This window comes from Schistocerca serialis, chromosome 4 (genome assembly GCF_023864345.2).
Source record: "Schistocerca serialis cubense isolate TAMUIC-IGC-003099 chromosome 4, iqSchSeri2.2, whole genome shotgun sequence".
NCBI classification, from domain to species: Eukaryota; Metazoa; Arthropoda; class Insecta; order Orthoptera; family Acrididae; genus Schistocerca; species Schistocerca serialis.
In genome coordinates this window covers 686,112,434-686,136,308 of record NC_064641.1, presented here as the reverse complement: position 1 = coordinate 686,136,308, position 23,875 = coordinate 686,112,434, and positions in this window count along the sequence as shown.

Genomic DNA, 23,875 nt, shown 5'->3' with positions numbered 1-23,875 from the left:
CGACCTCCTACTGAAGTAAACCTGGGCTTGCTGGAACCCACTAAAGTGCCGTTGCCTGTGTCTCAACTGTTTTTTTCGTCCGGCATTACAAGAACGTGCTTTGTCTGCTCTTATATTCAGTGCTTACATTCAGGAACACATGGACCAAGTTCGTGAGGAATATACGTTCGTACCGATATTTTGGAGTAAGCTAGCGGCGGTGCCTTACCTTGGTTTCCCCGGCAAGCCGGGAGAAGACGCCACTTACGCATGAGCCGTCTTTGAAGACAAAACACAAACGCGGTACGAGGAAAGACGGGCGTAAGCGAAACATGGACAGTAAGTCTGGTAGCAGTCAGGAATGCGTAAAGGTTGGCAGGACAATGGAGATAGTTGATTTTCAAAGGCGGCAGGTTTTCCTCTTTGGAGTTGTGTTTGGTGTGGATAGTAACATATAAATTCACTTCTTTCGTGCCGTCTCCATCGCTGTTATGGAACATTCAATGTGGTGGAGCCAGGTATTAATTCCGCCACGAGAGTACGTCATCGAGATTTATCTGCGGTGAGGCTGCGTGGCAGCTATTAGCGTCAGATTACGGAAGTTAATGGCGAGATCCTGCCTGTTCTGTTGCGAAATAAATAAGTTGCGCCTAAGCCGAGGGAACTTATTAATCATCGTGATTGTTTGGCTGCCCAATCGTTTACGTGACCCTTTTATTCAAAATTACAATGAGAGTGCCAGCTGTGACTTGGAAAGTTTTGCTGATTTGATTTTGTTTCTGACAGTTACACCGTCTTGGCAGCATTCTGTCATGAAGTGCTTGGTCTTTAACCGCATGAGCTGGCAATCGATTTAATGTGTGCGATTCTGCCCCAGGGGCCAGAATGATAATTTATTTTTACTAAATTCACTTGTGTTATAATTGATGGGAAATATAGGAAACTAATTCCCCCTCTTCGATAATATGTAACTGTTTATGATGGTGTTGTATGTGTGGCAACATTTTATTTTTTTAGTCTAGCGCTCTAGAACTCAACTGTTTTCATGCTACTTATTTGAAACTATTCGGACGACCTGTTGTATCGATGTCGAATGTAGCTACCAGCTTCTTGCAAAGATTTCAAGGCCAGCTCTTAGCGTTCTTCATCGGCATAAAATATGGGCTGCAATTTACCTTGCGTCACTGGTAGTCTACTAGCGCTAAATTTATGTGCATGGAATGATAGAGTGTGTTCCAGTTATTGGCACCTGTAAAATAAATTTTGATATTACGTTGTTTAATTTGGTCTTTCTTGTTTGAGACGGTTTTTCATGCTATATCCTATCTCATTGCCATCTTTAAAATCAAGTTTTGAAATTACGTTGTTAAATTTGTCTTTGCTTTTTTAAGGCGAAACTATCCTTTATTGGCACCCATAAAATATTTTGTTAATAGCCACTTCTGATGTAATTACTGGTGACATTTAAATAATTTTTGGTAAGCTGTATGCTTAAATCCTTACGGTTATTAACTAATTTTGATGTTAAACAGATGCTTTAATTCGTAACACTTTTAAATATTTGTAGGGATGTTGCCCTATCAGATGTTTTTTATTGTAACACTTCTCATATAATAGAATTTAATGTATTGTAGACAGATTAATTTTCATATAAATTTGCTTAACTGAATAAATAAATGTTTTCGGTTTACCAGCATGTGTGAGTGTAAATTGTTTCTATTAAGTAAAGTTGTGAATTTGTTTTTCTTTTAACGATAGACTCACTCGTTTACCGCTTCCGGATCCCGCATCCTTTAGAATTTCGGAGGGGATTATTGAAATTAATGGACGAAAGATATACATACTGCGATATGTAGATGATATTGCTCTAGTCACGAAAAAGAAAGATCTAGAGAATATCATCAGTATAATTGAAAGACTTTTTTGTAACCAGTATTGTAAGAGCAAGAACAGGAGGATGGCTAAAAGGGTGGACGCAGTATTGAAGAAGAATATGAACCCTAAGACTGAAAATTGTAAGGGTGAAGTTAGAAATGACTGAGAAACTTATCTGTTTGGGAATCAGGATCATAAGGGTTGGTAGAAGCCGGGAATAAATTGTGAGCAGAATACAGTGGCCCAAACTTGCATTTAACTTGAGAAAGAACTTGACTCACCAGTAAGAACTTCAGTCTCGAAACAGGGAAACGGATCATTTAAGAATTTGCTTGATGTGTGGCGTTACGTGCGTGTTCTGATTAGAGATGTGTTATGGTAAATCATAGATGTTGATATCGAATTCACCATCGACGTCCAAACATCGATGGGCGATAAAAGCATTTGCTAACAAATAAATACAGTAATAATTAACATTTCACTTCCCACAACTTATTGTCTACAGTCTGTTATTGATATAGTTTTGAGATACGTTTCGTCTTCAATTGCGTTATTAACAGAGGATGCCCAGCTTTTGATAAAAGTCTCACAAAATGACGATGTGACTATACATCTCTGATATTTAAGAGCAGTTTTTTGTAGCTTTAGATAGGGAATACCGATGATGTGATTTCATACTTCTAATGTATCTTATTTGAGATGTATAAGATGGGTTTTAGATAATTGCTGAATTGTGGTGACAGGTTTCTTTTTTTGCTTTCAGTTAGCGAATTATTCTTTTCTTGTGCTGTTTCTTAATGTTCACTTCAAACAGAACGTTTAATTCCATCTAACAGATATTTCTCGAAATATTTTGAGGTCTGATTCTTCTGTTAGCCCTTCGCTTGCTACTGAAATTCGTCTAAAATATAGTTACATAATTGGAAGTATCATCTTTACAATATAAAAAGGTATTTCAATCAATTTACGAATGCATAAACAGAATGAACATTGAAAAGTATAGAAAATAAACATTGAGAAGCATTAATCCGCCCTTGGCTACAACAACAGCAAATGTTCCTGCCTTAGTTCGTTCAAAAATATTGTGCTCTCTCTCTCTCTCTCTCTCTCTCTCTCTCTTTCCTCACGGCGTAGTTTGACAAGCTGCAAACGTGTTTCATTGGTGTCGTTACTACGCGTCTTTAGAAACTGATTCTTTTAAATGACTAAAAAATTATTGACAGTGGTAACATATAACATGGGTCTTTTGCCATCATCGAAGTCGATTTTTTGCGTTTAACATCCATGTTACGGTATTTTAGAGATTTCATTAAGGATATCCAAACATCGAAGTTCAAATTCCCAATAAAGATATTTTCTTAACATCAACGATCATTGAATATCTATAGTTCAGATCAGTACATCATTAGCTTGTAAAATGACCACTATCTGACTAGAAAAGGGCGGCAGTAAGCGCTCACTACTGTGACAGCTGTCGCGAGTTTTTTTAAGACAGGTACATTGTGGGAGGACGGTAATAAGGGGTTGCACTGGGTGAATAACATTCACTGGTCAGAAAATGAAAGTTGTCTGTAACGTAATTGCCTCAATTAACTGTCCTGAAATCTGACAAAAAAATAAAAAAATGGTTCAGCAACCTACTGCCAAGCAAAATAACGCTAGTCCTGCTATCTGAATGGCAAGCAAGCCATTTGGAGTAAACACAAATAGTAGGTGTCTAAGCCTCTCCATCAAACCCGTAGGGGTTGTGAATCACATCAAAACTTAGAGAAAAAATGTTCGCTGTCACTTCTCGGCAACGATAGGCATCCTTTAGTATTCTCTGGTCCTATGGCGACGAGATTTCACCGAACTAGGAGCCATTGGCCCGGTGTGCTGCATATTATTTATCCTAGTAACTTAATAGAGTGATTTTTGACACGAAAACCACATGAATGTGGTTCTGTAAGGGGAGAGAGTTATTTTAGAAGCGGATTATGAACTAATTTTACTCAGTCCAGAGCAGGTGATTGGATTATAGGCAATACACATTGTATATATCGGCAGCATTGTGCCTGCACCCTGCCGCCTGCCAGGGGCATAAATACAAAATACCGACCAGCGTCACAGAGAACAGTCAGCGAAAATTTTGTCTCTAATAAAAGTTGTTCCCCTTGACTTGATCTATCATCCATAGATTTTTGAATGAGTGTGTTCATACATTTTCCCGTTCTTGATTGCTGCTGGAAGTGAAGTTTGTAAATGATAAGAGAAACTACTTTGTGATTAAAAACGTACTTCTTAACAGTTCCATCGAATCCTAAGAAACTGGACAAAATTTTAATTGAAATGCGTTGATTTACTTTACTGCCGTGACGTAGACTGTATATTAGATATTTCTACGCCACTAACAAGAAGATGACCGTCTTTCACAACAGTGTTACGAGACGCAATTTTTTTTTTTAATTCTTGTACTGTATATGTCATGGAATTCTTGATGCATTGAGACGATTTTACGTTCATGCTTAATTTTATTTCTGTTTTCAGTTTTTCTTGCGTAGTCTCTTTCGCCACCATTGTTCTGAACAATGACGTTTACTTCTACAAATTTGTACTGCCTAATGTGCAACCTGATTTTCTATAGTAAAATTATCAATTTTCTTTAAGCTGTGTAGATCATTTCCAGTATTCAGTGTAGAAGTTGGTGTATATTCGTGAAAATATTGTGGTGCGAGTGCAGGTCTCATTGTGCTACAAAGCATTTGGAAATATTAGGCCGATAGGTATGATCATAAGGAATGAGGCGCTACCACACATCCGGTTATTAATTATGTATTTCGTCCGGAAAGTTAATATATGCGTTATGTGACCAAGAAACACGCCGTGGTTTGGCGTTATTGCAACGAGTGTAAAAGTCTTACGACACAAAATATTTGGTGAGGGTCACATCAGATTTTAGCGTTTATCCTAACAGTCCTGCGATAGAGTTCAAGAAATCGAATGGTCTTGCATCAAATGGATACTGTGGAAGTACACTACTCGCCATTAAAATGGCTACACCAAGGAGAAATGTAGATGATAAACGGGTATTCATTGGACAAATGAATTATACTAGAACTGACATGTGATTACATTTTCACGCAATTTGGGTGAATAGATCCTGAGAAATCAGTACCGAGAACAACCACCTCTGGCCGTAATAACGGCCTTGATACGCCTGGACATTGAGTCAAACAGAGCTTGGATGGCGTGTACAGGTACAGCTGCCCATGCAGCTTCAACACGATACCACAGTTCACCAAGAGTAGAGACTGGCGTATTGTGACGAGCCAGTTGCTCGGCCACCATTGACCAGACGTTATCAGTTGGGGAGAGATCTGGAGAATGTGATGGCCAGCAATCGAACATTTTCTGTATCCAGAAAGACCCGTACAGGACCTGCAACATGCGGTCATGCATTATCCTGCTGAAATGTAGGGTTTCGCAGGGATCGAATGAAGGGTAGAGCCACGGGTCGTAACACATCTGAGGTGATCGAGACGTGTAACCAATGGCACCCCATACCATCACGCCGGGTGATACGCCAGTATAGCGATGACAAATACACGCTTCCAATGTGCGTTCACCGCACGGCGCCAAATACGGATGCGAACATCATGATGCTGTAAACAGAACCTGGATTCATCCGAAAAATGACGTTTTGCCATTCGTGCACCCAGGTTCGTCGCTGAGAACACCATCGCAGGCGCTCCTGTGTGCGATGCAGCGTCAAGGGTAACCGCAGCCGTGGTCTCTGAGCTGATAGTCCATGCTGCTGCAAACGTCGTCGAACTGTTTGTGCAGATGGTTGTTGTCCTGCAAACGTCACCACGTGTTGACTCAGGGATCGAGACGCGGCTGCACGATCCGTTACAGCCATGCGGATAAGATGCCTGTCATCTCGACTGCTAGTGATACGAGGCCGTTGGGATCCAGCACGGCGTTTCGTATTACCCTCCTGTACAAACCGATTCCATATTCTGCTAACAGTCATTGGATCTCGACCAACGCGAGCAGAAATGTCGCGATACGATAAACCGCAATCGCGAAAGGCTACACTCCGACCTTTATCAAAGTCGGAAACGTAGTCGTACGCATTTCTCCTGCTTACAAGAGGCATCACACCAACGTTTCACCAGGCAACGCCGGTCAACTGCTGTTGGTGTATGAGAAATCGGTTGGAAACTTTCCTCATGTCAGCACGTTGTAGGTGTCGCCACCGGCGCCAACCTTGTGTGAATGCTCTGAAAAGCTAATCATTTGCATATCACAGCATCTTCTTCCTGTCGGCTAAATTTCGCGTCTGTAGTACGTCATCTTCGTGGTGTAGCAATTTTAATGGCCAGCAGTGTAGTAGACCTTACCGTTAGTGAAGATACTTCATGTTCCCTGAGGTCCTTGAAATGGAGAACAATAGGTAAATACACTCGTCGTCATAAAAAGAGCTCTACCCGAAAGAACCTGACCGGTCCACTGTAGTCAGATGGGTATGCTGGACACCATCAGCTACGCCAATGATTAGTTTTCCTGATTCGTGACGTTCTGCCTATCGGTTGATGGAAGACGACCCCAAACGCGCGCCCGGACAATACGATTGGTGGTGGCATCACCAGAGCATCACCTGAAAGTGCACTGTGTCCAGCTAGACAAGATCTAGAAGGGCCGCATGCTGGGACTGCGGGAGGCTGGGTGTTCCTATTGTCATACTGCGCGCCAGTCCGTTCGTATGGGCCCCAGAATTGCTCTTTGTTGGCGGCAATGAGTACATAAAAGCATGCATGGACGACATGCAGTATCTGGACATCCGGCATGCACCACAACGAGGGAGGACCGACGCGCGAGCTGATTTCATGGCGACGATAGAGGCCATTCAGCAGTCTGTTCTGCCTTCTATGCAGCATCCCGCAAGCGGTAGTACCACTGACAGGCAGTTGCAGGACGCCGCGCTCACCGCGTGCCGATCGTTACAGCGCCTGCCCCTCACATCTCGCAGCGTCACGCCCGACTCACCTGGTGTAGGCGGCGACTAATATGGGGCTTTATTGTGAAAAACTTACAAAAAAATTATGATTCATAGTATTGCCCATCGCTGGCCACTACATTCTCCCATATTTCGGATAGTATACGAATCCCGTGGTGGAAGATCTGGGCGTCTTTTGTGGGCATCCATGAATCGATTCAATTTTGCGCTTGTTCATACGATCGGAAGTGCTGGTCAGCCAGACTGTATGCCACTGATCGAAAAAGATGGTAGTCAGAGAAAATACGGCGGGAGGGATAAGACTTCTCATTTTAACGTTTCCATGTATATTTTGATGGGTTTTGCGACATGGGGTCGAGCACTGACCTGCTGTAGAATTACCTTTACGTGTCTATCGCTGTATTGTGGCCGTTTGTGTTTCAGTGCTGGGCTCGAACGCATCAATTGCTTTCGATAATGATGTACTGTGACTGTATTCGTCTATTTCAGTAGCTACGGGACGTTCTGTCTTCCACCGCCATCCCGGTCTTCGACATCAAAATCACCGTTCTTATGGCGTTGAAAACATTCTCTGCATGTTCTTCCACTAATAGTTCCCTCACCATTGGTCTTACCCAGCGTTTTAAGAGCCACAGCCACAGATTTATTCGTGTTAAAGCAGAAAATTGAAACTTCCCGCAGTTGGCGAGAAATGGGTACGTAAGTTGGCGTACTTAATCGAGAATAACCTTATGATGCAATCACAAATCGACTAATATTTTTATGGCATTATGTTTACAGATGCCCAAGCTTATTGCATTACACCTATGACCAACCACCTGAACCCCACTTGCCGCTGCTGCCGTCTATTGCAAAACGGCGGAAGTTGTAGACCGAATATACTAGGTTACATATTCTCCACATTAAATGACAGGGTGGCGGCTGTGTCTGGAACCTGTACGTCTTTTATATAATGAATCAATTCTGTGGTGTTTCTTATAGTTCTATTCTCTTATGTGCAGTTTTCTGATAAGATTTATCTTGCAAGTTAGTAAGTGGGAGCGTTTCAGTAATTCAAAATGCCAAATGCATATGTGAATCGAAGTCGTTCGACATCAGCCGCTGCTAGCAAGAAGGGAAGAAGCAGAATACATGAAGAAACACCGTAAGTAACTTGCACACCAACTTTATCAACAAAACGCTGTTTTCAACCTACAACAAGCAAATATGTACAAACGAATGCATCCAGCTTGCAGAATAACCACGGATGATGCATTGTAAATAAAAGCAAAACTCGCCTGCTGTACTTCTCATTAATTAAATTGCAGTAAGCTCAAGATGGAAAACTAATAGTAACTGATTTTAACAGCTGCAGCGGAAGATGGCCATCCAAACAAACGTAGAATGAAAGTCTCTTCTCACTGTACGACTGACTGTAAACTTCGATACAGTCCTCACGCCTTTCCTAACTTTTGCTTCTTATTCTTTATGAGTATCCCTAATCATAGCCACTTCGTTCTTATAAAAGTTAAGGATCACCCTATGGCTTTATATTTCATACCTATTTTCTTCAGCTCTCTAAAGAAATTTGCATATTATACTGACATCGTGTACTGCTGATGCTTGGGACATCCATGGATCTTTGACGTGGTGGTTTCCCCTTGCGTTCCACACCCTGTGTCGTTGACCATCAGTTGGTTGTTGTTCCTCTGAAATGATTTCTCATTTTAGGGCAAAGGATGCCCTGCACAACAAACTTACCCCTGTCATCCTTCGGTCCCTGTCAGTCTTAGGCGTCACTCAAACTGGCGTTGGCCAACAAGTGGTGTTGCGAAAAAAAAACAGGCAACGAGATCCCTTTGACTATCCAACAAAAAAATGGTTCAAATGACTCTGAGCACTATGGTACTCAACTTCTGAGGTCATTAGGCCCCTAGAACTTAGAACTAGTTAAACGTAACTAACCTAAGGACATCACACACATCCATGCCCGAGGCAGGATTGGAACCTGCGACCGTAGCGGTCTCGCGGTTGAAGACTGCAGCGCCTAGACCCGCACGGCCACTTCGGCCGGCTATCCAACAAAGAAAAGACAAACTCGTAAGACACATTTTAAGGCACAACAGCAACATGGCAGAAAAAATTAATTGAAAGGATCGTGCAGCTTCCCCATCCTGGGGAGTACTGCCACCGGGTGCAAGTCTTATTTCAGATGACGCAACATTGGGCGACTTGCACGTCGGTGATGATGAGGGCAGCATAACACCCAGTCTACTAGTGGAGAAAATCTCCAACTCGGCCAGGAATCGTACCCATGCCCGCTGTACGGTAGGCAAACAGGTTTCCACTCAGCTAAGCAGGCGGAAAACATGGCAGAAAGTTCTATTGATGGAAGGAATCACGGGAGTTCTACAGACAGCAGGGAGGGTGTGCTCACTACGACGAAATCGAGAATAAGGCAGTTGGCCGCTGTGGCCGAGCGGTTCTAGGCGCTTCAGTCTGGAACCGCGCTGCTGCTACGGTCGCAGGTTCGAATCTTGCCTCGGGCATGGATGTTTGTGATGTCCTTAGGTTAGTTAGGTTTAAGTAGTTCCAAGTCTAGGGGACTGATGACCTCAGATGTTAAGACCCATTGTGCTTAGAGCCACTAGACCCATTTAGAGAATAAGGCAGAGAGAAGATTGGAACCAGGTGCAAACCAAACTCAGGGATAAACAGTGAGGAGGAAGATGAGCTGTAATTTGAATAAGCCGGATACTTGTCACAACAGGTAACTCGTGGAGGTGCCAACGGACCTCGCGCTCACGCAGTGTCGCGTTGGGACAGCAGCCGGCTGCCACGGCGCCACCGCCGAGTCATCAGTCACGGCCACTCCACTCCAGTCAAGGGCGATTAGCTGGTGCGCTGCCCATAGGTCGGCCGGTGACCGGTTTGCCAGCGCCTGACGCGGGCTCCATCGCTGCTAATCTCCCTGCGTCTCTCTCCCGGCTGACGAAGAACATAGCGCTAATCACGAGCTCACTCCTTATCCGCGACTCAAGGTTGGCGGGGCTGCTCCGTCTCAGCCAAAGACACGCGGGATTGGCTACGACCTTTCCTGTTGCCTGATGCTTCTCCGTATCAGCTTCAGCAAGGCTGCATGCGACAATAACCAGAACACGAGTTTTTCCCCCTTCTGTTTAGACCGACTTTAATTCCTTCTCATTTGCTTTATTTGTTCAAATGGCTCTGAGCACTATGGGACTTAACATCTATGGTCATCAGTCCCCTAGAAGTTAGAACTTCTTAAACCTAACTAACCTAAGGACATCACACAACACCCAGTCATCAAAAGGCAGAGAAAATCCCTGACCCCGCCGGGAATCGAACCCGGGAACCCGGGCGTGGGAAGCGAGAACGCTACCGCACGACCACGAACTGCGGACCTCATTTGCTTTATTCTTTCTGTCCAAAATTCTTTCGTCTTTTCACCACGTCTGTTCTTCATATCACATCATATGTCGTACTGTTTCCACTTTGGATTGTAAGCCAGCCGGAGTGGCCGTGCGGTTCTAGGCGCTACAGTCTGGAACCGAGCGACCGCTACTGTCGCAGGTTCGAATCCTGCCTCAGGCATGGATGTGTGTGATGTCCTTAGGTTAGTTAGGTTTAATTAGTTCTAAGTTCTAGGCGACTGATGACCTCAGAAGTTAAGTCGCGTAGTGCTCAGAGCCATTTGAACCATTTTTTTGAGCCACTTTGGATTACCTCCAGATTTAACGACCTTACTTCTAAAATATCTTTTCTGCTACATCGTCTCTTTTTATTTTGTGTATATCTAAATTTCTTTTTTAACCTCTCGCATCCGGCTTGTCAGTAATTTCTTTTGACAGTGATCATGTAGATCTGTTTTGTATCTTATTGTCATTAATCATGTACAAATGTCCAAAACTGTCTTTTTTTCTTCATTGTTTGTGTTATTTTTTTCTAAATTTTGAGATATTTATCATTGCATCTTAATTTCCAGGCTCCTGTGCTCCCCATTCGACTTAAAATTTATCATGGATTTTTAATATAAAATCTGTGGCACACAGCCTTGGCTATTGGCCTGACTATGTGTTGGGTACAGCCTCTCTTCACTGCAGCACTAGAAAATGCAAAACACTTAGAAAATGTATGGACGCTTGTCTGTCCTCTTTTAGAATACTGCTGCGCGGTGTGGGATCCTTACCAGGTAGGACTGACGGAATACATCGAAAAAGTTCAAAAAAAAAAAAAAAAAAAAAGGCAGCACGTTTTGCATTATCGCGAAATATGGGAGAGAGTGTCAGAAATGATACAGGATTTGGGCTACAAATCATTAAAAGAAAGGCGTTTTTCGTTGCAACGGAATCTTCTCACGAAATTCCAATCACCAACTTTCTCCTCCGAATGCGAAAATATGTTGTTGACACTGACCCACATAGGGCGGAACGATCACCACGATAAAATAAGGGAAATCCGAGCTCGTACGGAAAGATATAGGTGTTCACTCTTTCCGCGCACTGTACGAGATTGGAATCATAGAGAATTGTGAAGGTGGTTCGATGAACCCTCTGCCAGGCACTTAAATGTGATTTGCAGAGTATCCATGCAGATGTAGATGTAGATGTAGAAGGGGGAAGGAAGGTGTCTCATTTCTCCGGCCGCCTTTTACCCCAGCGAAAGATACTCACTTCATACAGTCTCACTTGGCGGGCGGGAACGAGGAAAAATCCTTATTCGTACCCGGGATTGAAGCAAGGTGGAAGCTAGTTCCCTACCTGCTGGACCACTAAGGTCACCTAATATTTGTACTTTGTTAAATTTATAATTCGGTTCTATGAATTCACTTGCGTACAGACACTCGGTTTTCGCTGCCGTGTTGTGATGCATTTTTTTTCTGATATGGGCAACGAAGTTTATGCAAATTATATAAATGAAAGAATTGGTTGACACGATTATTTTTGTTTTGGGGTTATAGTCTCGTTTAACTTTTTTTAATGACATGTTCAAATCGACTGTACTAGTTGTTAAATTACCACCAATCGAATTTAGATCTTCAGTAATTATCAAGTGATCAATTTTCCAGTCATAAATTCATAACAACTGTTCAAAATATTGTCACACGAATTCAATCGTCAGATCATGCTGGGACAACATGTTGACCTACCTGGCATTTACGTACAGTTTAAACTCAGACTTAAATGTTATTCTGCTGCTGGTGGCTAGCTTAAATTATACCACAAAGGTTTTAATGCGGTCTATAGTATTTGTTAATTCGAGAATTGACTGCCTTCTGCAGCTCATGCATTCGAAACTTCTAATGCAAAAATATAGCTTTATTAAGCCAAGTAAAAATGGTTACAACACGAAAGTTGTCTTGGTGAAAATTGAGTTTAAAAAAGCAGCTGGTGCTTGAATTAATAAGCAACGACCTTGGTTTCCCGTTTAAACATTTTCAGATTGTGCTGTAAAATGCTTCCTTTAAATTAAATATGTCGAACACCGTAATAAGTATTAAAGTATTATTGGATTATGTTACTATAATTTTTCGACGACGCCGAGCTACCAGAGGTTGAAAATACCGCTTCAGTCGTAAATTTCTTTTATTATTACGACCGGTTTCGCCCATCCTCAGATGTCGCAAATATGCTGTGGTCCCCGAGCGCTGTGGTGGACGTGTGCTACTTATGAGCAAAAACCAAGCTAATTTCGTTTATATCTTTTGACGATGCAATTTTGCTTCACTATACTGGGATAACAGAAAGTGTGTTTTAATACATATATGCTCCATCCCATTTTTGAGCTCGTGGTTGGTTTCTATGCAAAAGAAATTAAAACCCTTTCATTATTTGAAAACTTACAAGATGCAATCTGTCCAGCAGTTGTATTTGGATTCTCTCTTCCTCAGATGTATGAAGATGACCATTACGGACCGAAACTGATAGCCCGATGAAAATCACAGAAAGGAAAAGTATTAACGTATTCGATCATATTTTGATTTTGATTAGTTATCGATCATGTAGAGAGTTGTGCTGTTTTGAGACTTTCCCGACGTAATAACTGTTTCATAGGCTTACGGGCGTCGCGTCGGATTAAGTTGTGGAAGCTGCACAATATTTAAACGAGACAGCTGCTCGCCATCTCCAGGTGCTTACCGACGTGTTGTTGAAGTGGCTCGCCAATATATACATTTCTAGCGAATCAACTCATATATTGGGAACACACTGCAGAAACACGTCAGCAAGCACCTGATGACGAGCAGCTGTCTCGTTGAAATACCGTGCAGCTGCCACGACATTATCCGACGCGACGCCCGTGAACCAATGACGCATGTAGACAATTATTCAGAATTTTGGACCGACCGAGTAGCGCAGTTATTTAACTCTCTTTCTGAATACCGGTCGTTCAAATCCCCATTTGACAATACGGTTTTACTTGCTTATGATTTCCCTAAATCGCTAAACTGCGATGGTTGTTACGGTAAGGACACGGCTGATTTCCTTCTCCATCCTTCTTGTATTCCCTGCTTGTACCTGTGTCTCTGACGATCCCGTCGTCAATGGGACGTGGAAAAACTAATTTTCCATTAGATCCTTGCTCTTGCCGCTTGAGAAGATAGCTTTCCTGGGGATTTTTATTTCACGGTACCTCCATATTACCATGAAGAGCTATTATTTTATTTGTAAAACTCCCAAGCTAAGAGAATGATTGAAAAATTAATTCAGTAATTGCTTTGTAGTTTGGTAAAAATATTCAATGACACCAAATGGAAAGTAAAGAGTTTCTGCTTATCAAAACCGGTGACTTTACGAGTCCTTTTGTTGACCAGTAACATTTTATCTGTCGTTAATTACGATCATGGACTGAGGTACGATGACGTCAAGAACACAAATTTTATTTAGAAAATAGTTTTTATATCTAGAACGAAGAACGCATTTTACTTGACAACAAAACTTCCCGTTTTTATTCCTGAAATAGCATATCATGTGAAGTAGCGTAAAAGTCAGTTACTTAGTACTTCCAAAAATCCACTATTTACGTAATTTTACCCATCCTATGCTCACTCAGTCGAACAGATTAATATAAAAATATCTTGCTCCTTGGAAGCCACCACTTTATAATATTTATCAATATTCGGAAAAAGCTGCTGCCTCCATTAGTCTGGAACTCGTTAACTACTTTCTCTGTGTAGATACTGAATGCCGGAGGCGACTGCCCACGTCCTTGTCTTAACTCCATTCCATATCTTTGAATTTATTTTGTGTACTTCCATACTTTTGTTTTTCTGCAGTGCACGTCAGTCATTTTAAGGGTCTGGAAGAGGAAATTCGAAGGTCCATTATCAAATGGTTCCTCGGTGTCAAAGCGATTAATAGTTGCCGGCCGGAGTGGCAGAGCGGTTCTAGGCGCTACAGTCTGGAACTGCGCAACCGCTACGGTCGCAGGTTCGAGTCCTACCTCTGGCATGTCGTTAGGTTAGTTAGGTTTAAGTAGTTCAAGGTTCTATGGGACTGATGACCCCAGATGTCAAGTCCCACAGTGTTCAGAGCCGTTTGATTTGATTAATAGTTGTCTGTTCACAGTTAGCGTTCTCTCAGTGATTATGATGTGGCTTAGAACAGCTTCTATTGTTCATCTGTTTCTTCTGACCCCCAAGAGGTCTTCTAACAGGTGCAATCCTTTTCTTCCTGAGTTGTGGATAGTTATATTCGTTAATATTTTCGAAGCATGGGTTACTATTATTAGAGAATGGAACTCTTCACTTTTTGGGTCCTTCGTTTTTTGGATGGTTATCAGAATCGTATTCAAAAATTCTCTTGGAACTTCTCCTGTTCTGCACCTCTTATCGTTCGGAAAAGCGTAAAGGACTAGTTGGGGACAAACTCCCATCCCGCAGACATTTGTCTCAGAAGAATCAATTACACGTGTTGGTCAAAAATATGGGAACACCTTCAGAAATACGTGGTTGAACATAAATGCAGGTGCAAGGCAACCCTGCAGGATACGCTGTTGTATTTAACCACGAACGGCACATCTGCAAAGTCCTCAATACTTTGCAAGTGTCAGTAGCGGTTCTGTGTAGTTGTGAAAGCATTACGTCCGATCTAAGTGAATTCGAACTTGGGCAACTTGTTGGTGCTCGATGGTGGGAGCTTTCATAACCCAAGATAGCAGAAGTACACTACTGGCCATTAAAATTGCTATACCAAGAAGAAATGCAGATGATAAACGGGTGTTCATTGGACAAATATATTATACTATAACTGACATGTGATTGCATTTTCACGCAATTTGGGTCCATACATCCTGAGAAATCAGTACCTAGAACAACCACCTCTGGCCGCAATAACGGCTTTGATACGCCTGGGCATTGAGTCAAACAGAGCTTGGATGGCGTGTACAGGTACAGCTGCCCATGCAGCTTCAACACGATACCACAGTTCATCAAGAGTAGTGACTGGCGTATTGTGACGAGCCAGTTGCTCGGCCACCATTGACCAGACGTTTTCAATTGGTGAGATCTGGAGAATGTGCTGGCCAGGGCAGCAGTCTAACATTTTCTGTTTCCAGAAAGGCCCGTACAGGACCTGCAACATGCGGACGTGCATTATCCTGCCGAAGTGTAGGGTTTCGCAGGGATCGAATGAAGGGTAGAGCCACGGGTCGTAACACATCTGAAATGTAACGTCCACTGTTCAAAGTGCTGTCAATGCGAACAGGAGGTGACCGAGACGTGTAACCAATGGCACCCCATACCATCACGCCAGTATGTCGATGACGAATACACGCTTCTAATGTGCGTTCACCGCGATGTCGCCAAACACGGATGCGACCATCATGATGCTGTAAACAGAACCTGGATTCATCCAAAAAATTACGTTTTGCCATTCGTGCACCCAGCTTCGTCGTTGAGTACACCATCGCAGGTGCTCCTGTCTCTGATGCAGCATTAACGGTAACCGCAGCCGTAGTCTCCGAGCTGATAGTCCATGCTGCTGCGAACGTTGTCGAACTGTTGGTGCAGATGGTTGTTGTCTTGCAAACGTCCCCATCTGTTGACTTAGGGATCGAGACGTGGCTGCACGATCCGCTACAGCCATGCGGATAAGGTGCCTATCATCTCGACTGCTAGTGATACGAGGCCTTTGGTAGCCAGCAAGGCGTTCCGTATTACCCTCCTGAACCCACCGATTCCATATTCTGCTAACAGTCATTGGATCTCGACTAACGCGAGCGGTAATCTCGCGATACGATAAACCGCAATCGCGATAGGCTACAATCCGACCTTTATCAAAGTCGGAAACGTGATGGTACGCATTTCTCCTCCTTACACGAGGCATCACACCAACGTTTCACCAGGCAACGCCGGTCAACTGCTGTTGGTGTATGAGAAATCGGTTGAAAACTTTCCTCATGTCAGCACGTTGTAGGTGTCGCCACCGGCGCCAACCTTGTGTGAATGCTCTGAGAAGCTAATCATTTGCATATCACAGCATCTTCTTCCTGTCGGTTAAATTTCGCGTCTGGCTGTGGCTCTGAGCACTATGGGACTTAACATCTATGGTCATCGGTCCCCTAGAACTTAGAACTAGTTAAACCTAACTAACCTAAGGACATCACACAACACCCAGTCATCACGAGGCAGAGAAAATCCTTGACCCCGCCGGGAATCGAACCCGGGAACCCGGGCGCGGTAAGCGAGAACGCTACCGCACGACCACGAGCTGCGGACTCGCGTCTGTAGCAATTTTATTGGCCAGTAGTGTATTTGGTGTTTTCAAGAGATACTGTATCTAAGGTTTATACCATACACAGGGAGAGCGGCCGGCCGAAGTGGCCGTGCGGTTAAAGGCGCTGCAGTATGGAACCGCAAGACCGCTACGGTCGCAGGTTCGAATCCTGCCTCGGGCATGGATGTTTGTGATGTCCTTAGGTTAGTTAGGCTTAACTAGTTCTAAGTTCTAGGGGACTAATGACCTCAGCAGTTGAGTCCCATAGTGCTCAGAGCCATTTGAACCATTTTTTTTTTTTTTTTTTTTTTTTTTTTTGAACAGGGAGAGCGGATAAACATCATACGCTAACTCACAAAGCGGATGGAAGAGTGTTCTGAGTGATTATGACAGACGCTCCTTGAAGAGGATAGTGACGGCAAATAAAACGACAGCTGCAAAAGTTACTGTATAATTGACTGTCGCACTCGCAAACCCTTTCAACAGCAAAACAACATGAATGAAGCTCCATAAGCTGGGAGTTCCAGGTCGCTTTGGAATTCCAAAACCACCCATCAGTGATGCAAATGCACGTAACTTGAAAACGTGGCGGCGCGGCCGGAAAACCTGGAGCAGAGGAAGAAAGTTATTTGGTTAAATAAGTCTTGTTTCCAACTTCAAGCCGAGTTAGCTCTGACGTACGCCGTTCCAACCATGGGATGTAGACTGCTTGCTGTCAAGAGTGAAACACGGCGGCGTTTCGGTGACGCTTTCGGCAGCCATATTACGGTATTCCGTGGACCTTACCGTTACTCTGCAAGGACGCATTACTGTCAAAGATTATGTGACCACTTTGGCTGATCAGATCTACCCCAACATACATTATGTGTTCCCCAATGGTGATGCCGTGTTCCGGGACGATAGGGCCCCTGCTCACGCATCGTCCTGGACTGGTTTTACGAGCACGGCGATGAACTGTCGCATCTCCCCTGGCCAACACAGTCGTCAGACCTCAACATTATTGAGTCTTTGTCGAACACTTAGGGGAGAAGGGTGTGCGATGGCTGTCCATCTCTACCATCGTTACATGAAGTTGCTACTACTGTATAGGAAGAATGGCACAAGTTTCCCTTGAAAACCGTGCAGGACCTGTATTTATCCATTACGACACGACTGGAAGCTGTTTTGAATGCCCAACGGTTGCCCCACAGCGTATTAGACATGGTAATGTGTTGCATAGTGTTTCCATATATTTGGAAAACCGTTCTATCTATTTACGACTAAACGTGACCCTAAACATGCATGCTGTGGAATGAAAATCCTACGTCTGCTCGGCTTCATTCCGATAGTCAGGCATTGCAAACGTTTTTCAAAGATGCATGGCTTAACTAGGCTTGGAATTAACTTATAAGGTTTGCATATATTCAATTAAATGTTTACTGCTGCAATAAATATCTAAACGAAAAATGTATAAAATTTTTACCTTCCTCAATAGTCTTGAGGCTAATTTCACTTATTACCCCTAGAAGGAACTTTAGCATGCCAGTTCTTTTGTACATATCTATTACGCATTTTTGTGACACATTCCATATCTTCGAGGATCTCCTCACCGAGTGTCTCATCTAACATAAGAATAATGAGTGGACGCTTTTAATTTGTTCCTACTAATTAGTATTCTGCAAACTGCAGGGATGAGTATAGTCCCACACAACATAAAAAAAAAATAACAGGACAGAACTCGATGAGGCAAATTCAGTACTCTCGTGCTGTGTGTAGTGATGCAGAAGTTGCGCAGTCTCACAGAGAATTTAGCCGCCTACACATTGCGTAGTACTATATGTAATTAATGTACAAAGCGTTCTGTTTGTTTTAACTTGTTATGCGACCTTCGCTGTTATCTGGCGAGTGCTGACGGCTGTACTTCAAAAAATGTATTCAAATGTGAGTGAATTCCTAAGGGACCAAACTGCTGAGGTCATCGGTCGCTAGACTTACACATTACTTAAACTAATTGAAACTAACTCACGCTAAGGACAACACACTCACCAATGCCCGAGGAAGGATCCGAGCTTCCGGCGTAACATGGCGCCTCAAACCAGGCGGCCACTCGCTCAGCGGCTATACTTCGCGCGGCATGGGTTAGTACGTTGCCGGATACAAACCCCAGCCGGCCAATGACCGAACACCCAACATACACATGCAGCCTGAGACGGTCATGATCTTATAGTGAAATGAAAGATTCACTACTCACCGTTGTGTATCTCTTCTAAAATATATTCAGTTTTTTCTTGGCCACTGTAGAATCAAGTACATTTTTGTGGAATTACTGAAGACTTTTTATTACGTAGCCTGCTATTACGTACGAACTTCCACAAGCGATTCGAATGTGAACCATCTCAAAAAGACAACATCTAGCTGAAGTAGATGAAGTTAATTAATTCTGCTACCTACGCAGCAAAATAATTCATGACGAACGAACAAGGACACAAAGAGCATACTAGCACTGGCGAAAAGGGCTTTAGTGGCCAAGAGAAATCTACTAGTAACAAATACAGGCTTTAATTTGAAGAAGAAATTTCTGAGAATGTACCAATAACACAGTGTTGTATGGTAGTGAAACATGAAATATGGGAAAACCGGAACAAAAGAGAATCGCAAGTACTTGAGAAGAATGTAACTACTGAAAAATGCTGAAAGTTAGGTGGCCTCTAAGGTAAGGAATCAAAAGGTTCGCATAATCGGCGAAGAAAGGAATATGTCGAAGCACAAGAAGAAGGGGCAATATGATAGGACATCTGTTAATACATCAGGGAATGATGTCCATGGTACTACAGGGAGCTGTAGAAGGTAAAAGCTGTAGAGGAAGACAGAGATTGGCCAACACATAAGTGAGGACTAGATTGCAAGAGATGCTCTGAGATTAAAAGTTTGGCACGGGAGAGGAATTCGTGGCGGGCCACATCAAGCCTGTCAGAAGACTGATTACTGACAAGAAATAAATAAATAAAAAAAAATTACCAACTGGTTAATAGTAAAATTGTGTAACGATGAACAGCGCTAGAAGTCAGGAGTATGTGTTTGGTTTTATAATTCTTATATGACAAATATATTTCAAGGATAAGAAGTTTATATTCAGTGCGTACAGATCACACAGTTCTCTGGTGTCTGTTGCAGATTACAGAAACAATGGGGATACAAGTGACAACAATATTAACGGGTACAAAATTCCGAACACCTAGGTTCGTCAAAGGCCAAGAACTGGACAGTCATTGGAAGGAGTGCGTACGAAATTCCATTTACGATTCGGGTGTCAGTCTCCACTAAAGATAACAATTCTGAGTTGGGAGCCAAACTCTTTACTAACGTTAGTGTGAAGGAGAAACGTTCAACAAGAAAGGAACAATGTAGACACGTCACAGTATCTTTGGAATACTCAACTACGAAGTTGACACGAAAATGTTCAGCGGTACTGGGTGTGCGCTGGTCAAGTCTGCGGGAGCGTGTGAAAGAAGACTCAAAATTACGTTCATACCGACGATAGGATGTTCAAGAATTGTCAGACAATGATTTAAGGCGAGGGAAGGATGCGTGTGATGGATGCACTGCTGCAGGTCCCTGACGCAATTTCGAAGCGTGGCGAAGTTATTTTTAGCGATGAATATGTCATTAACTGGAGTTATCAGAAACAGAAGGCCATGGTTTCGTCAAAGGAGAATCCATATTTTTGTGAGGACGTGGAGAATAACCCTTCCCACATTAAGTTATGCGCTGGATTGGAAAACACGTAGATTTACCATACAAAGTTTTTTTATGGTGCCATCGATTAACATCAGTACCTTGAGTTGTTATGGGCCTGGATGACACTCCTCTTGGAATTCCAAGGAATTAGAGACGACCGCTGGTTTTAGTAATGTCGTACGCCTGCTCATTTTGCTGTTTCGGTGTGGGAATAGCTGAATGACAAATCTCAGGCCAAAGGTCATAATGTGACAAAACGTTTTATTTGTCGTATACATATTCTTCGTATTTGCATACTGTATTGGCATTCTGTGAGTAAGTGTGAAACCAAGCGTAGCTAAATACTGTGTATATTTGTGTGTACATATGATAATGTACAGTATGGGAATGGATTTACTATGGATACCAAGGTGCAGTGCACTGTAAGTACCAAAATTGTAACAACATATTCGTTTCATAAACTTTTCGTTACCGATTACTAATTAATTTCCATCATTTTCGCCAGTTCCATCACCACAGCGTCCAGCTACACTTGGTCCGCGATATAACCTTCCTGCAATGCCTTCATCTGATGAGCCTGCAGTGGCTCGATAACCAGCTAATGGTACAACAAGTTGTATCAAAAATCCAAAAAACAAAAAAAAAAAAAACGACTACTTTCATATTTATACCCAGGTAAATCGCTGTTATCTGAATAATGTTTTCACAGAACGCCGGATTGGCATCGAATCGCCCGCATTACAAGCTCCAATTGTATGACCATATCGCAGGCCTAAAATCACGTGCGAAAATTCGCTACGATCAAGAGCATTGTTGCAGAGCAACGGGACGCAACGGCTGATGGTGAAGGAAGCTACGAAACATGTCGCACAGAACCTGGCGCTGAATTATATTTGAGGTGTCAGGTCATAGGGGTGTTCTGAACACAATTTCGACACAAAGCAGTTTAATAGGCTGTGGAGTCGAAGGGGTAGGCTAGCAATAGACCATTGACTAGACACTTATTTATTGAACACATAAGTCAGGTGTTACCCAAAAGGAACAATCAGTACAAATTACAAAATAATATTCTTTTCCTTTAAGTCACTCAAACATTTAAACAGGCAAATAGCAATCATTTAACTGAAAGCCTTTTAAGAAAGCAAGACTAGAAAATTTGAATGATGAGTTAAAATCATATTTGAATAGGCTCTGACCGAGCACATATTTTAAAACGAAATACTTCCTTTAAGGAACCAGCGATCAAAATTAATTACATAATCCTCAACATCCATATTACATCCAAGACATTTACGATTAAACAGTAATATATAATATCAAAGAGCTGCAGTCCCAAGTTTTAAGCAGCACGTTTCAGAGGATCTCAGAGGATCTCCCCACACGGGAAGTTACTGCCGCAATCGACAAAATATCAACATCATTCCATGTACAGACCTAATACTAAAAGCTCTCTTAAGTTTGGTACAGTTAATTCCCTTTCAACATGACATACATCACAAGTCTAGCCCTAGGACGGCACCGACACCCCGCAATTTAGCACGCGAAAAACTACAGCGATGCACTCATCACGTATCCTTACAAAATCCGAGAACAGAGAGCCGGCCCCCCAATAGCGGAACATTTAACCACGCGGAGCGTGCGGGTTTGCGGGATGCTGATCTCGCCCTTAACCTCAACACCAGTTCAAATACTAGTCAGCCTACAATCTTGAACCACCATACACATTCCTTCAGTTACTGCATAGAAAGCCAATATGATAGGCAAACAGACCAGCATATGATAAAAGCTTAAGCAATTTCCTTACTAGACAGCCCCTATGAATAGTAGCCGTAATTTTTTTTTAAACGTGAGCACACCCACAATCAAAAGACAAACAACGCCAATCATAAGGACAGTAGCACATAAGCAAGTACCAATGGTAACCTCTGCTTAGATTGGCTACAAATCAGCGCGTTATTTAACACACCAGAGAACAGTCTTTACAACATAACCATCAGTACAATAGCAAATTACTAACACGTGTACTCCCCCACGATTTCGATTCGCAAAGCCATAGACAAAATGTGGAGAACGTATCACTTAGACCAACATAATGGCGCTCCCTCAGTTACCCCAAATAACAGACTCCCTTAGTTGCACAGCAAAGAACCAGACCTAATGAAACCACCACAGTTTTCGCCTCTAAATTGTCACAGTACTAGTGAGACTCGATCACAAATGTAATTTTACATCACCAGTTCCCGTATAGTCAATACAAGCGTCTGATTTTCACCCGTTTATAACGGCAGGCAGCGACATCTTACGGAAAGAGCGTAGACACAAGCTCTTACCAATTCTCTTCTCCGAAAGCAGCCACCGCAACCCTCTGGAACCACTGGGACATCCAATGCAAAAATCGTTACTCCTTCACACAAATTACAGGACGCCCGCTTTCCGCTGCTTGCTACGGAGCCTTCTGTTCAGAGCCAACTTGTATAACTCCATTCGGTAGGTCCGGTCCCACTCTCGCTGCGTCAACCCGACAACCGTCTTCCACCACGTCCCAGAGCACACCCCCCACAGGACCTCGCCTCGTTACTTCTCTCGTAGGCCCCAGAAGGCGCTGCTTACGGCCCTGACCGTGGCAGGGAAGATAAACCACCAGAGTGGCACTATCGATATGAGCAGCCACGGCTCAATATTCTCTCCGTAGGACGGCGGGATGTAAACTGATGTTGCAGACAGTTAAAGACACTAGTGGTGTGTACTTGTTGTTGCTCAAATGTTCAAATGTGTGTGAAATCTTATGGGACATAACTGCTAAGGTCATCAGTCCCTAAGCTTACACACTACTTAACCTGAATTATCCTAAGGACAGACACACACACCCATGCCCGAGGGAGGACTCGAACCTCCGCCGGGAGCAGCCGCACAGTCCATAACTGTAGCCCCTGAGACCGATCGGCTGATTCCGCGCGGCCTTGTTGTTGCTGGTAATGTGTATTGTCCCGACAGACAGAATATTTTCTAAAAATTTAACTAAAATCATATGAATGTTTAACATTTTGCAGGAGGAGACTTGAATTTTTCCTTTCTTTATCATATTCTTCCTGAAAAGCTGCGAACTTCCGAATGTACAAGCAGCTAACGATATATTATCAGTTTGTATCAAGTATCAGATGAAGGTCTGGTGGTGACACGACGGCATACGGTCAGAAAATTATAAACTGCAGTTTTTGTCTGAGATTCCTACTCCTGAGTGGCGCGTTTCCCCACAGGTGAGCAGTTGCAGGCTCCCTATTGGCTGGCAGTCGGCGCGACCTCGGCGCGCCATCCTCGTCTCGGCTGCCAGAAGAACTGCAGCTGTGTCTGTGGAGGCCGAAGACCAGCGCAGCGCAGCGCCGCGGCGATTGGAGAGGCAATGGAGTCGCACCGCGACCCGACCTCCCAGGCGCTGACACGCTTTCCGCCGCAAAAACATTGTCCGTCCTTCCCGCTCCACTTCCATTTCCGGAGCTCTCCAAGGAAACTGGAAGGCACCTTTGGAATAATTTACCGCCGCTCACCGGACCTGCCATCACGACCACACACTTAGAATCGCGATTTGGTATGT